The sequence below is a fragment of the Sminthopsis crassicaudata genome, chromosome 3, assembly GCF_048593235.1.
Source record: "Sminthopsis crassicaudata isolate SCR6 chromosome 3, ASM4859323v1, whole genome shotgun sequence".
NCBI classification, from domain to species: Eukaryota; Metazoa; Chordata; class Mammalia; order Dasyuromorphia; family Dasyuridae; genus Sminthopsis; species Sminthopsis crassicaudata.
Window position 1 is genome coordinate 391,577,653 of NC_133619.1, and position 12,679 is coordinate 391,590,331.

The following is a 12,679-nucleotide window of genomic DNA, read 5'->3' on the forward strand; positions in this document are numbered from 1 at the left end:
ACAGGGATTCTTTTTCAGGTTTGACAATGTCTTGTGAGATCAAACCCTGTTATCATCTCTTCACTCCCCTGATTTGTTGTTCAAATTCTGTGCTAAAGTTTACAACCAACTCTAAAAATATCCTCTCTTCTATTCTTCACTTAAATCTTTCTCACTTCCCAAGCTTATCTCAAGCTTTCCATCCTCCCTGTTGATTCCAGAGCACAGGTATTTCTATTATTTCTAACTCCTTTCTACTTAATGTATGTTCTTAATGATTAGAATTTTTTACACCAGACTTCAGTTACTTCATATTTAAAATTGCAAGATCAGAGCAGATGACCCCAAATTTCTCTACAAAATTAAAGTTCTAGGATGCTTATGGTTTTTTGGGGTTTTTTTTGTAACCCTCAGTATTTTATTAAATCATTATTTTTACAATTCTAAGTCAGACTCCAAAATTTTCCATTATAAACTATAGTGTTAGTCACTGAATTAAATATTTTTTTTCAATAGATACATTAACTTCCTGAATACAAAGACTGTGACTTTAGGATTTATATTCCAAGTGAAGGGCACACACTGCCTGATATATTCTACAGCAAGTGATTGAGAGAATTATTGACTAAAGGGAAAATATGATTAAAGGTAGACGTCTTAAGAATTCCCATTCTTCAAAAAGAACTAAGGTATACACAGTCATTTTGAAGGAAAAGAATTTTTTCATAGAACCGATTATCCAAGTTAAAAATGATACTACTGAAATGCTACCTGTCTTCAGGAATCTTTAAAGTCAGAAACCTTAAGTTACAAGAGACAAATGCTACTAACTGAAAGAAAACCTTGTTAAGTTAAACAAAGATGCAACAAGCAACAAATTTTCCCCCCTTTTAAAAAGCGAAGCAGGAAAAACATTCCCCAGATATGCATAAATGCAATGCTTAGATAAAATTTAAAATAGCTTCAAAGATATATTTGCCAGATTTATCCATGTTTCTAATGCAATTTAAAGTGTTAACATTTCAAAAGGAAATGACCAGTTAGATCTTTGCCTCTCAGAGAATAGGCATTCAAGTTAAATTTTGACATTTATAGCCAAATCTTCTGTGAAACCAAATAAAATCTGTTAGCAGAAAATGTTTGTTTTGCCTTGTTATAAGATGAGAGTGGGACACAATTCTGCGATATGCAACTGAGATAATGGTTCAAATTATGCCTGTCTATTACTATTACTACTTCATAAGGGTTTCCTCTTACCTCTAGGAATAAATATAAACTTCTTTGTAAACTCCTCTGCTTGGCATCTAAATGCTTTTAAAACTTCCATTCAACCTACTCGTATCCAGACTTAGAATATACCCTAAATTTCAGTCAAAATAGCCTTCTTATTCTTCACACATTTCCATCCAGACTTCTTGTATTCTTCAATCTCTTTCAAAGGTCACCTTCCATATTTCTTTATCTACCAACATCTGAAACCACTGAAAGGACTCGGCATTTACTTTGTGTATATGCATATGTGTATATATGTACCTCTTCTCTCCACATACACAAACGAGCATATTAGCTCTTCTAACAGAATAAAAACTCTCTAAGGGCATACTGTCTGCAATCTCAGCCTTTGATACAGTGGCTAGTACATGGCAAATGTTTAATAAAGACTTGCTGTCTAATTGTTTTTAGACTTTGATTACAAGATGGTGGTGAAATAGTTCTTAAGGTTCTCTGGACTTACGTGAGATTGTTGAAATCATAGTAAATAAATCCTAAATTGTTTCCTGAGGAAAAAAATGATGTTAAGTTCAATAACCTATTAAATATTAGAATTGGACCCACTATACCCTATTGCCTTAGAGCCTACCAATCTATTCACTACTTCAAGATGCCTCTTAGCTATATCATTAACTATAGACAAAATAATTTTCTGAAACCCCTGTCAATAAAAAATAAGTTACTGATACAAAGTTTACTCAGAAAGAAGTTCATAAAATGGATTAAAGTACCAAATTCAATCTTTCCTGAAGAGTGTGTATACACACCCATACCCACACCCACACAAACTTGCAAAATCTTGTTAAAAAAACAAAACAAAACAAAACAAAACCCTTACTACAGTAGAAGGAACTTATTTTGTGTTTTTAGAAATAGTAATAATATTCTACCTTGGAAAAGTTCATTTCTAACAAAAGGCCTTTCTAAGGGAAATGAATTAACAATGATAACTAAACTCAACTCTTATCAAGAAAAGAACATTGCTTTGACCATACACCTGAAGCAATTGGCACTAAGCACACAAGAAGGGAAGTGCCAGCTTTTATTCAGAAAAGATCTTTGCTCTGTATCTCTTATTGATTCCCTGAGGGGAATGGTCTAGGAAGAAATAAGACAATAACCTGACCCATAACTGTATTCTTAAATATTTTGGTTTTCTTCTTAGGGATTCCTATAAAAATTAGCTAAAATTGTTTTGGGGTAGAATCATGTCATGGAGGATAGCCAGTTTGGATATTCTCTCTCCAAATTCAAATCCAAAAAATGCTTGGATAGTAGATCAATGTTAAGCTAAATAAAACCATTTCTGGCAAATATGAACCTAAAAATAGCACAATATTGGTATTAATATCTTTTTCTTTGTCACACTCTTATTTTCAGGGAAAAGTCAAATATATAACAACTTCATTTGATTTGTTTATAGTATAGTACCAATAATATTTCTTAATAATTTTTGCATATAGCAAAGGGCTACAAAGTGTAAGAACTTAACATTAATTGAATGCTCATAAATACTAAAACCTGACATATACAGGACTACATCTGCAGGACTGACATCTAAATGGACTATAACATTTACAGTATTATTTTTAAATTTGGTAACATGCCTCATTTTGACCAAAGACTGGAAAGGAAGAGAATAGACTAGCATATAGAATAGATTAACATATGGAATTTGGTATAGAGAAAATTTTAGTCCAATTATTTGATTGTGCACTCAATGTAACCTCTAAAGCTGAGAAATAACAAAATGTGAATTGGTTCTCTGCTGCTTGTGCTAATTTTGGCCTAATGATTAATACCAAGAAGACACAAGTCCTCCATTAGTTAACACTACATCATTCATATGTGTGTAACCACCAGTTATAGCAAATAGTGAAGTTCTGAATGCTGTGGATAATTTATCTTACCTTAACAGTATACTTTCCGGGGATGTCCACATTGATAATGAGATTGACATACACACTGGTGGAGCTAGCTGTTTTGGGGAAGCTCTGAAGGCAAGTATAGGAGAGGAGAGGTATTAGACTGACTATCAAACTGAATGTCTTACAGAGCCACTGTGTTGACCTCATCGTTGTACGCCTGTGAAACCTGAGTAGTATTATCAGTACCATGCCAGTAAACTGAATTACTTCCATTTGAATTGCCTAAGGAAGATTCTGAAGATGACATGGCAGGATAAAGTACCAAACACAGAGGTCCTTTTTCTAACTAAACTGCCAAGCATTCCAACTCTCCTGCAGAGAAACTTTGTAATGTTCTCTTTTGTTGGGTTTTCCTGGGTGTCTCTGGAAGCAGCCTTCTTTTCAGTTCAGTAATCACCAAGAGATCAGCCAGGTGTTAAAAGTCCAAATCCTTTATCTTTTTCAAAGTCTTGTCTCCTTTAATGGAGCCCGGTTAGCTTTCTTAGAGGTCTATCTCTCTCCTTGATTCCGAGATTTCTGCCCTTTGAATCTTTCCAAATGAATCCTGGCTGAGGTTCCTAGCTTATATGCTCTACACTGAGTATAAACCAATCATTATATCACTAGGAAACCATTTGTTTTAAGATTAAATCAATCATACTGAACCATGCTAAACTAGATAACTATTGTCTCTATCAATTCCACTGACTTAGCACTTAGCATCTTGTATCAAGTTCAGAGTTCTAGCCCATAACACAAGTCCATTGGGTTAGACACATTGTTCAAATATACACATATATTTTAATGGAGAACTCACACAGGGCAAACATTCACAAGAGGGTCAGAATAAGAGATACTAGGTCACTTTCAAGGTCTTTCTCTTAGAAATGGGATGCACTAGCACAGGACTGTCCAGCATGGTGTGCTCTCATCAGAAAAGGTGCTCTATGAAAAAAGCAAAATTGAGTAGCTCAGAAGAAATGTGAGATGTACCAAGTTCATAGGGGCTCTCTGTGACTGCCATGTAGCCTAGCAATTCAAATTCATATTGTTCTGATCAGCCACAGTTGGACACACTCTGACCCATTCCTAACACATGGTGATGTCATTTAGGTCCTTTTCCAGAAGGAAGTACAATAGTAAAACTATCACACATCTCATTATCTTGTTTCATTCCCTCTCCTCCTCAAAAAAACACACATTTCAATTTTCTAGAATAGACTCCAATTTTTTTTTGTTGTTGTTATTACACAGCATTTTTCTGGGAGGGGGGAAGCATACCTCTTCTTAAAAAAATAAATTTGTATATATTATCTATGTATTATACATATTATTTATAAATGAGATACCCACAAAGATGATGTGTGGAATAGCAAATAGAGAGCTGGATTCAAGCCCTGTTCCTGACATGCTACTATGTGTAGCCTTAAAAAGTCAACTGATGTCTCTTCAGTGCTGTAAGGGCAGTGATATCAAATAGAAACAGGGACACCTAAACCACACAGAAGGAACTCTATGGGCTAAATATTTACTTCATTTTAAAAATAAAATATCTGTTTTATTGGATTTTTACTTCTTTTGTAAAATACTTCCCAGTTACATTTTAATTTGGTTCAAACTGTTTGATTGCTTTTGCTCTAGGCAACTCTTTGAAACTACAAGTGGCAAAGAAGGTAAAGACCTGCATTGGTAAAAGGAAGTTATCTTATCAGAGCCAATGATACCAATAATATAAGAAAACTAAGTATCTCCATTCTCTATATGTGTGCTACGGCACTAATAATTATGTACATCATGGAATTTATAAAAACAGAAATTTAAAAGAATGAGATAAAGATAAAATACTATTTAATACTATCTAGATCAATAGATATGGATATAAACATTAGGGAGCCACTGAAGTCTACTATCCAGGGTTTGACAGAGCTAGACATATACTTTAGTGAAAGTTGCTTTTGAAAGCGGTGAAAGACAAACTGAAATGGAAAGAGCCTTGAAGGAAAAAGAGCAACAAGGAGGCTAAGGCAATAGTCTAAGCAAACGAATATGAGGACCTGAACTAGTTATGACTGTGTGAGTAGAGAGGGAGCCAGATATAAGAGATACTGAGAAAGAGCTCAGAGAGTTTGGCAACTGAATGGATATGTAGATACAGGGTGAGAGAAAGTGAGGAGTTTGAAGACTATTAGAGAATTAGGCAACTGAAAGAACTGTGGTGCCACACAAATTGCAGTAAACTAACACCTCACACAATATAAAAAGATAAGCAACAAAGTATATTGTTTACATTATAAACAACTGAGATCAAGGAAAAAAAAAGTTTTCCTTCAGATTTATGGAGAGAGAAAAATGAATAAGAGGATCACATAAAAGAAAACAGACAATTTTGACAACATAAAATTAAAGAGTTTTGGCATAAAAAAAACTATGCTGCTAAAATAGAAAGGAAAAGTTAAAGGGGGGAGAGGGTTTGAAGCAGATTTCTTTAATAAAAGTCCATTTTCAAGAACTCTAAGAATCTGATTCAAAATTATAAGAATAGGAATCATTTCCCATTATACAAATGGTCAATGTATATAAACAAGCAATTTTCAAAGGAAGAAATTCAAATTCTGAACAGTCATATAAAACAAAAATTCCAAATTAGGGAAATGCAAATTAAAACCAATTCCTTTGCAGAGGACAAAAAAAGAAAAAATGGCCACTGTATGATAAGCACATTGATACAACTCTTGTACTGGTAAAAAAAAAAAAACAAAAAAACAAAACAAAACAAAAAAAACTGGTCATTATCATGGAACACAGGACCCCAAAGGATTGCCTGCTGTAGCCTTTATTTGAATGGTTATGGAATTTTTCTAGAGCATCTTAACAACTACCTATAGGTAGTTAGGAACATAAATGGCTCAAGGAGGCTGAATAAACTGGCTCAGATCAGGGTTCCTATAAAGAGCAACTAGATTATGTAGAGGATAAACCATTGGCCCTGGGGTCAGGAAGACCTGAGCTTTAAATCCAGCCTCTAACTCTTAACACTTGTGTGACTCTGGGGCTAGTCACTTAATCTTTGTCTTGCTAAGAAAAGACAAAAAAAAAGGACAACTGGAGCAAGCCCAGCAGGAGAGGGGCCCAAGTGGGAGAGTGTTCATAAGGATAGGTATGGCTGGGCTGGCAATAATGTCCATTACTGGCTAATACATCTAAGAATTCCCAAACTTTATCTAAATGGTGAATTACATACCCCACAACGTGATATCATGTGTCTATTGAAATCAATGGGTTTTACCGTAAGAATCCAGGAACAGAACATTGCACTCTGCTGCAAATCTACTCCTTTTAATGTAAATAAACAACTTTCCTCAATTTTGGCTCTGAAACTCATCTAATAAAACAAGAATATTTGGAGTGCTAAAGTTACTGGTTTAGAGGGACAAATAAGATTTGTAAAATTCTTTGCAACCATAAAGTACTCTATGAGCACTTATAGAGTGCTACATAATTAGCCACTTATAATCATATAATAGGAATGAATCACAAACATTTATAAAGCACCAAAATACAAGGAACTGTCCAAGGTGCTAAAGACACTTAAATATTTCCTGCCCTTGAGGAGCTCACATTCTACTAGAATAGCATACAACATCCTGTAAAATATTAACCAAAAAACATTTATAAAGTGCCTACCATGTGCCAAACACTATTACAAGCACTGTGAATACAAAAAAGAGGGGAGAAAACAGTTCCTGTTTTCAAGGAGCTTATAATCTTAAGGGTGGAGACAACATGCAAAAATATACAAGTTATACATAGGACAAAAAGGAAATAATTAATAAAGAAATAAAATTAAAGTGGTTTGAAGAAATCTTCCTGTTAAAGTTGAGATTTTAATTGGGATGTAAAAGGAGGAGTCTGAAAGAGAAGGGAGACAGGGAGAGCAATACAAGGATCAGAGAGAAAACATCTGAAACAGATGGAGTAACCTGTTTTGAGTCAGGGAATTTGAGTCAAAATCTTGGCTCTGTTACTTATCAGCACTATGATGATATTGTACAAAAGATTTAACTTCTCTGAGTCTTAGCTCTTTGGATTAAGGATTATTTTATTTATTGTATTTGTATCCCTAGGATCTAGTACAGTATTCTGAACATAGCAGCACTTTATTCCTTGTTGATTGTTTGATTTCTACATGATTTGATATGTGAAATGAGGTGATAGGAGAAAAAGACTGAATTAAATAATTTCTTGAGTCCCTTTCAAATCTTCAGCTACTTTCCTACTTGATTAGTATAATTAAATGGATCCCTGATTTCATCAAAATAAGCAATTCCACAACTACAGCTCATACTCCCCTTACATACCTCATATAGGTTTTCTGTATATTGTTCAAAAATTTTGAATTGAAGGTCCATCCAAAGGACTGTTGTACTTAACTCAAATTCTTTTAACATATCAAGGCTGAAATATGCTCCCAGAGAACGATTATAATTTAGACAAGAGAACATTACAATTACCTAGCAATATTCATTCATTTTTCTTATTTTCCAGGAAAGAACAACTCATTTCTTTTTTCAGTCATCTAGATCTCAACTATCAATTTAGAATTGGCCCAACCCTGTCATATACAATTAAGATCCTAGTAGAAAAGGCCCCAGCAGAGCCTTTGTTAGTTCCTGTGTAGGCAATTTACCACAGGGAACAGAAAAATAGGATGCAGTTGCCTAATCATCCAGGTGCAGGGGGCTTGGGATGTGGTAAACAGGATGCAACTGTCTACTCAGCCAGGTACAGGCCATTTGGGTTGTGCTTAATGTTTCAAAATCTGTAGCCCCAGCAGAGCTTTATTCGTTTTCAAAGTCTTAATCAGTCCACAACAAATGGTTGAAGAGTAACTCTTCGCCCTCACTCCCAGGAGACAATCATTTTCCTATAAATATCCCTCACAAGCAACTTTGTCTGACCAATCAGTTCTTTGATGTTGTTTGGTTCAATCTGCTTTTATTACAATAAAGCCCCCTTTTTTGAAAAACAAGTCCAACCTCTGGGTAATTCTTCCCTATCCAATCTGCGATTCCCATCCATAATGGAAAGTGAAGAGACCAACCCCACAGAGGTGGGATTTGAACCCATCTTCTAACTCCAAATCTACCACTTTTTCTTTTGTACCATATTGTCTCTTGTAGCCCTTTTCCAGTACAAGTCATCATTAGTAATAACTGCAATCCGTTCACAACTATTATGCTTTTTCTCAAATTTTGATCCTTCCAATGTTATCCATAGCCAAATATCACTACCAAAATAATCGGCATTAGAGATCCATTATGTTGCAATACAATTACTGTTTCATGAACCTAGACAAGAGGAAATGTTTGAACAAAAAATGAATGCTGCTTCTCTACCAAAACCTACAAAGAGTAACATACAATATCCCTTTATAAGTCAAGGACTGGCTCTGCAGGAAAACAAAAGAATGAAAGCTGCTGTTTTTACAAAGGAACTCAATAGTAAACAAACAAGAAAAAAACATGTTTCCTGGACATCTACATATCCTTCACTTATTAACTCTGTCCAAGATTCATAGCTAATCACCAGGCATCAACTCTGTGACATGGTTACCTAGCAATCTTATTTTGGATCCAAAGCAGCATTTTCTTCTGGACTTCATAATTATCCTTTCTCTACTATGTTTTATCCTGGAACTTCCCTTAGCGCCTAGGGACTCAAGAACCATTGCACTTTCTTTGCTTCAGACATGACTCTCATAATACGATGGTCACTTTAAATCAAATAACCTTTGTTATAACTCAATCTTAAAGGGGTAAGCTTTGAGTATTAATGATTTAAAGTTTTGATGAATTAAAAATAAGAAAACAACCAACTTTGAAAATAATTAGATGCTGTAACAACAGATGAACTCCTAAATGGCATCTGCAATGCACGTAGAAGATTTTATTTCACAAAAACTTCATGTTACATTTTTTTGGGTTTTGTTTTGGGAAAAATTACTCCCGTAATGGTGATGTTAACCTTTTAGAAAATAAGTATCCTTAGAGGTTTTTTTAAAAAATATCTCCATCAAATTATTTTTTTTAATGGAGAAAAAAGCAGTACTATGCAATTTTGCACAAGAAGCTTCCCCTGCTTATTCAACCACATTAGCTTCTAGTAGAGATTAAAAGTGGCCTTTGAAACAAGTACTTAATAGCATCCTTCCTCTTCCCTCCCCGTCTAAATTTTCAGCATTTCATTTAAGTCTGGAAACAAATTTAATGTAAAGCCCAAAGACATCAATCAAACCATCAGGAATAAATCCTCCTTTTGTTTTTGTTTTTGATTCTCAACATGTACATTTTACTTCCCTAAATTTTTAATGATGCTGAAGGAACATCATCCCTTCTTTCTAGTCTATCCCTAGGTTTCCTTAAAACGCTATCTCAATTCCAGTTATTTATCGTTATTATAGCTACACAGTCTCATCCCTGACTTCAGAAGGGAAAACGTAGGAGTAGGAGTTCCATGAGCACCAGGCCAGGAAAAAGACGCGAGGCCCCCTCCCCCAACAGGGACCAGATGGAGACGGTGGGGGCGACCAAGGGTAACGAGGAATGGCGCAGAGAATAAATACTTGAAGTGCTGTACCTCAGGGTAAAAGGCATACACGCCTGCATCAGGTTTCCCCAGCCTGTCCTTCCAAGACAGTTTCTCCCTCACGTTACACTCCCTCGGCTAGGATGGACTTGGGGTCCATTCCCCACCCCCTCCGCCCGCCTCAGGACATTCACCTGAAGCCATCATCTCCCTCTCAAAGCATAGTTCTTCCGCCACAACGCGCCGCAGCTTAGCCGCGCCGATGGCAGCCTCCACAACCGTCAGCGGGAGAAGGCCTCTGCGGTGGAAGTGGGGGGCTGGATGGTCCCGCCGAGGTCCGTCCGGCCTAGCAAGACACCTATTTCCCCTCCTCCTCGTTTTTCCTTCCTCATCTGGTCTCCAGTCACCAGAAGGGCGGTGGAATCGTGCATACCTCGCTCCTCTCCCTCCATCGGCCTAGACTCATTGCGTTCACCGGTTATCTCAGTACTTACCGGGGAGCAAAGATAGTGCGTCCCTAGGCGGCAGCGGCGTCTGCTTCTCCGCAGCCAGACGACTTAGCCCCAGCTTTAGCCAAAACCAGCCCACAATCAATCCCGGCATGCTCCGCTCCGCGCTAGAGCCTCCCAGTTCACTGCCCGCCCCTTTCTCTCATCACACGTGATTCCCTCTACTCCTTGCCCGCCCACTTCCGCTCATCAGCCCTTCTGGAGGTGGGAGGGGTAAACTGAGCAGTTCAACTTCCTCCTCCTCCTTCTTTACCTCCTCCTCCTTCTGCTCCTCCTCCTCCTCTTCCTCCTCGCCTCTCCCCCTCCCTCCCCTTTCCCCGTTATCCCTTACCCCCGTCCTTCCCTCCAACACCTTCCGGGTCATAGGCGCCGAGGTGCCCTCTGGGTAACCATCTCATTTCCTCCCCTCCCCCTCCTTCTGCCCTCGACCAACCAGCCTCCCGTCAGGGAGGGACATGCGCAGTGAGAACCTCCCATCTCTTCTAACAGAACCCCCCTCCCCCCCAAACCAGAGAGACCCCAGCAGCAGCAGCAGCTGATGATGAAGAGAGAGGCAGAGGCTAAGGGGGGGCACCTTTTATTTCTATTTTTAAAGGGACAGAACACTCATTTTACCCCACTTCAACCTTGAATTGCGAAGGGGGGAGGCGATTGAGTTCCTTCCCCCACCCTCCACCCCTGAGCTCAGAGAGGGGAATTGAGCCTGAGAGAAGGAGTTTCTTCTTCTTCTTCTAACCCCCCCTTACCACTCCTGCCCCCCTCCTTCTCTCTCCTCAGCCCCCTCCACCCCCTCTCTCTTTGGCCGTGAGAGGAGGAGAGAAAGAGACCAAAAGCCTCTTAGCAACACAGCCCCTTCTCTGCTGCTGCTGCTGCTGCTAAAGCTGCTGCTAAAGCTGCTGCTGCTGCTAAAGCTGCTGCTGCTAAAGCTGCTGCTGCTGCTGTTAAAGCTGCTGCTGCTATTGCTGCTCCTGCTGCTGCTGTTGCTTGGCCCTGGCTGGAGACATCTCACTACACCCAGGAGCAGCCACTTCCCCCAGCTTTCCTCTTCTCCTTCTCCTCCTCCTTCTTCTCCTCCTCCTCCTCCTCTCCTCCTCCTCCTCCTCTCCTCCTCCTCTTCCACTCCCCCCCCTTTATTACCCTTTGTGTCATCCTCCACAGCTCCAGGGAAGGGACTCAAAAGTGGGGGGCAGGAAAGGTAAGTGTGTCTGTGGGGGCTTCATTGCCTCCCTCTGGCTCTGACTTTCACTTCGGGGCAACAGTAGCACCAAACCACATACGCAGTGGAGATCGGGGGGTGAAGTGGGGGGCGTAGGTGGTGGTGCTGGGAGATGGGGGGGGAACTGAAGAAGGGGATGGACTAGAAAGTGTGTGAGAGGGGTGGGATGCCCATCTCCCTCTTGTTAGTCAGGAAAAGGACACTTTTATTTTTATTTGTTGTTTGTAAAAGTGGTTTCTCCCCTTCATCTGGCAGATTATTGTATCTCTGCTACAGTGGGGTAATACAGAAAACAAACCCCTTCCTGCAATGGGGCTTGGAGGGAGGAAGGGAGTGGGGGGGGGGAAGAGAGAGAGAGAGAGAGAGAGAGAGAGAGAGAGAGAGAGAGAGAGAGAGAGAGAGAGAGAGAGAGAGAGAGAGAAACTGACTTTTTAGATCTGTCACTTTAAAAAGAATTCAGTTGCAGAACCTTTTTTTTTCTTTTTTGCCCAGGAAAACACACTGGGTTTAATTCTGAGTGGGGAAATGTCATAGTATGGATTGTATTAGAACTACTTTGCCCATTTATAGACGTGAGTGTTTTCCCCTTCTTGCCCTGTATCTGATTTGGATATTGACTACAGTTTTGGAATAGACTTTTTGGTATTTTTGGTTTGTGGTTGAAATTTCAGTTTTTATTTCTTTTTGTTTCTCAGAGATATACATTTCCCTTCTAAAGCATTAAAGATACTTGATAATAGAAGTGGTAGGGCATGGTCTATCTTTTATCCTTTACTTTTTAGCTAATTGGGTCCATATATCACTATATAAAGTTTAATGCTCAAAAGGCAAAGTTTAAATAATAGCTATGTTTTCTTTTTCCACATCCATTTCTGATGGAATTCGTTTTCTGTAAGGCTTGAATTATAACTACCATTTAATTAAGTTGTGTATTCTACTCCTTTTAAGATAGCAGAAACAAGTCACCTCCACTTGAAAACTTTTGTTATTTTGATTTCAAGTAAAGCCAAGCTTTTCCATCAGTAGTTTGCTGGATTGAGTATCACTTTCAGTTTTAACTGAATTATTTATTTACTCTTGTAAATTGCGATGAATTTTTTATTTCTTGGGGTAGTGAACCTATTTGCTTATTACATATAAAAGAAAGATTTTTGAAAGATGCTTTTGAGAGTCAAGGAAATCAAAGTGTTAAGAGTCATGGTGTCAGACAA

The 12,679-nt window shown here is 38.3% G+C and overlaps 2 protein-coding genes across 32 annotated transcripts in view; one reads left to right on the forward strand and one right to left on the reverse strand.

Moving 5' to 3' along the window:
- ORC4 (origin recognition complex subunit 4) overlaps positions 1-10,571 on the reverse strand; it is a 73,862-nt gene extending 63,291 nt beyond the window's left edge. For 5 of the 9 annotated variants that reach the window (XM_074302131.1, XM_074302129.1, XM_074302132.1 and 2 more), the window contains exon 1: positions 10,238-10,571. The gene's annotated coding sequence lies outside the window, so the exon portion shown is untranslated. Of the gene's footprint in view, positions 1-9,937 lie in introns of all 9 variants that reach the window. The other 4 variants (XM_074302133.1, XM_074302130.1, XM_074302127.1 and 1 more) reach the window with 3 other exon arrangements.
- Positions 10,572-10,661: 90 nt separating this feature from the next.
- The window catches only part of MBD5 (methyl-CpG binding domain protein 5), a 395,786-nt gene continuing 393,768 nt past the window's right edge, over positions 10,662-12,679 (forward strand). For 21 of the 23 annotated variants that reach the window (XM_074302143.1, XM_074302145.1, XM_074302141.1 and 18 more), the window contains exon 1: positions 10,663-11,447. The gene's annotated coding sequence lies outside the window, so the exon portion shown is untranslated. Of the gene's footprint in view, positions 11,448-12,679 lie in introns of all 23 variants that reach the window. The other 2 variants (XM_074302158.1, XM_074302159.1) reach the window with 2 other exon arrangements.